We start from the raw sequence: 3,008 nt of genomic DNA, 5'->3' as shown, positions 1-3,008 counted from the left end.
AATATCACTCTTAACTGCTTCATTAAAAAGGTCATCAATTATATACAGAGAGCTATTGTCTGTCTCAAGGGGATTTTGGTAATCTGCCGGGTTAATGAGACCTTTCACTAAAATGATTTTCTCACTAAAAGAGGTGATTTGTTTCAAAGGGTGAGTTTTATCATCCAGACTGGAAATGATTATTCTCGCGAAAGAACCGGCATATTTCTGACATAAACGCTCCACTAGACTGCTCTTGCCTGCCCCGCTAAAACCAGCAACAAGTATTCTTGCAGGCTCTCTGAAAATATTCAACTCTTCCTCTGTAAAGGTACAGACCTTGTCCATCTTCCCATCTCAAATGAGCCTTTTTTGTGGAAGAATCATCTTATATATAAACATTTCTTTTTAGTTCAAAGCAGAGGGGAGGGGGGGGGAGTTTATCCCGGAGATGAAGATAACAATGCCAGCACGTCCTTCTCCCGCCAGAAGACCATAGAAAAAAGCCCGACCGACAGTGAAGGTCGTCTGGATATTACGCAGTTTCACTTCCTCGGGCGGGGGGGGGCCCCTACGCCAGGTGGCGGTGGGTAGAATGGAGGTCACAGACAAAGAGAAGCAGGCCCCGCCACTTTCTGCCAGCTGATGGCTATTTATTTATTTATTTATTTATTTATTTTTATTTTGGGGAAAAATATATTATTATTATTATTTTTAAGAATATTTAGTTTTGGCGATGGACAGAATCTATAAATTAATCATTCCCTCGCCTCGGCTTTATACAAATGGGAAATTCACATGACTATGGCAATTTACATAATCCTCCCTACTTGCCCGGTCTAAATTCTTATTTTTTCGTTCGGGAAAAGAGTTCTTCCCAGATTTTATCCCTCTTACTTTATTGACAATAAGAAATCTTTTCTAGATTATATTTATAATATATAGACTTGCAGGGATTTTTGTTTAAAAGATTCTCGTGAAAATAGAGAGAGACTGATGTGAAAAACTGTACCTCTACTTTGGGGAAAATTAAGCACCTTATGAGCACGCTATCCTAAAAGTGAGCTATAAATACGCTCACCTTTTCGTCTAGGGCGAAAGGTGCTCTTCCCGCTCACTCAAGAAAGTTACCAGCTTAGATTAGAGCAGGTAAAAACTTCTCTATCTATAGGAGATTAAAATATTATCTATAATTTAAATAATTTATGGAATATGAGTGTGTGTGTGTATTTACAGCTATGGCTCGTCACCCAGCTCGCAGATGCCACCTATGCGGGCGATTATACCCTCAGGATGCAGCTCATCACACATTCCCCTGTAGTTTCTGCGGGCTATCAGTGTGTGTAGCGAATGTCACAGCTCATCGCAGGAGATGCGTGACAGGTGAGATTACCAGGTTATTGCTCTGAATTGATGTTTTCTTAAAACTGCTATTTTCAGATAATGAAATAAGTCTTTGAGCTAATAATAATTTTTTCCAACAGTTGGGGCGGGGCAATACTCCAAGCAGATGATCCGGGGGGCGGGCCAGGAAGAAAGAGGTCAGCGCTCTTTTCTTAATCAATTATTTTTATTAACAGTCAAAAATTTTTTAAGATATGTTTATAAAGTATCTCACTAACAAGAATAAAAATCATTTTGAGAACTGCATATATTCCATAGATTGCTTAGCTTCTCCCAGTTTTATACTTTAACAGTAACATTTTTTTAAAAGATTGCTCGAGTTATAATTAGTCTAGTATGACACTAAAACAAAAGAATAATAAATAACTTTCGCTAATTATATTATGCAGATCAGTCTGTGTCCTCCGATGAATCTTCGACCGTAACACTCCCACAAGAGCAAGTTGAGCAGATTCCCGGTCCCAGTGGATGGAGACCAGCCGCCACAAGTGACAGCTCCTCTTCCAAGGATCATTACTACTCTTTCTTGGGTTCCCCCTCCTCTGCTAAGCGAAGGTTCACTTCAGGTAAAAAAAATTTTCGTTCAGATGAGGAAGAGAGTGAAATGGGAGACGATTCCATTTCAGAGGAACCACACATCTTTGAGCAGACAGAATGTTTTCAAGGTCACTTCTGTCGAATAAAATATTCAATTCCTGGCTCTCATAAACACGACCCCATATTATTTCTTCAGTCCTTCGCAACAACATTTATACAGCATATATTGCATTTTATCACTGAAAATGCTCTTAGGATTTATGCCGAACTGAGCCTTATTTTGCGCAGACAGTCGCTACTGGGAGAGGATGACAGTCGTGAGCATTATATAACTTTTCCCGCGCAACTAGTTACACGAGATGATATATCTCGGCTCTTACGGTCATGGAGGGAGTACCTTAGCACGCGATTAGAAACTGAAATTTCATCGGGCGAGGGATCAGGCTTCATACTAGATTATATAAAGGGTTTTCATATTGTAATATGCAAGAATGGAGTGCGTGGATACCTAGGAGACTATATAGAATATCCCACATCTTTACGAGGGAAAAATCAGATATTTAACCCGAGAGGAGTAAAAAATAGCTGTTTTATTCAATGTCTGGCGGCCTTTTTCTGTCGTAGACTTGGCTGGGGCTGGTATAAAATCAGACGATATTTATCTAGATGTGATAGCCTTCAGAAATTTGTCAATTACTCGCGAATGACTCTCCCTGTCCAGTGGAGTGACATCCACAAACTCGAGTCTGACAACAAAATATCAATATTTATTTATTGCTTAACTTCTCATGAAGGGACCTATCATGCTACTTTATGTCGTCGGGGTAGTAATAAATATTCACTGGTAGTGCCCCTGTTATTGTTGGGAAAGACTCATGTAGCTTTAATCAAACACTTCCAGAAATATATGAGAATTTTCTCGAGAAAACATTCACGCAATAAGCACTTTTGCTTGAATTGTTTAAGTGAATATAGTGACATTTGCAACTTAAAAACTCATTTCAATTCATGCGACAACCAACAAAAGTTGATTTTTTCCCCAGCTGGAAGCGTTTGCAAATTCAAAAATACTCACAAGGGCTACTTGC

The sequence above is a fragment of the Cherax quadricarinatus genome, unplaced genomic scaffold, assembly GCF_038502225.1.
Source record: "Cherax quadricarinatus isolate ZL_2023a unplaced genomic scaffold, ASM3850222v1 Contig460, whole genome shotgun sequence".
NCBI lineage: Eukaryota > Metazoa > Arthropoda > Malacostraca > Decapoda > Parastacidae > Cherax > Cherax quadricarinatus.
Note: the sequence above shows the minus strand (reverse complement) of the source record.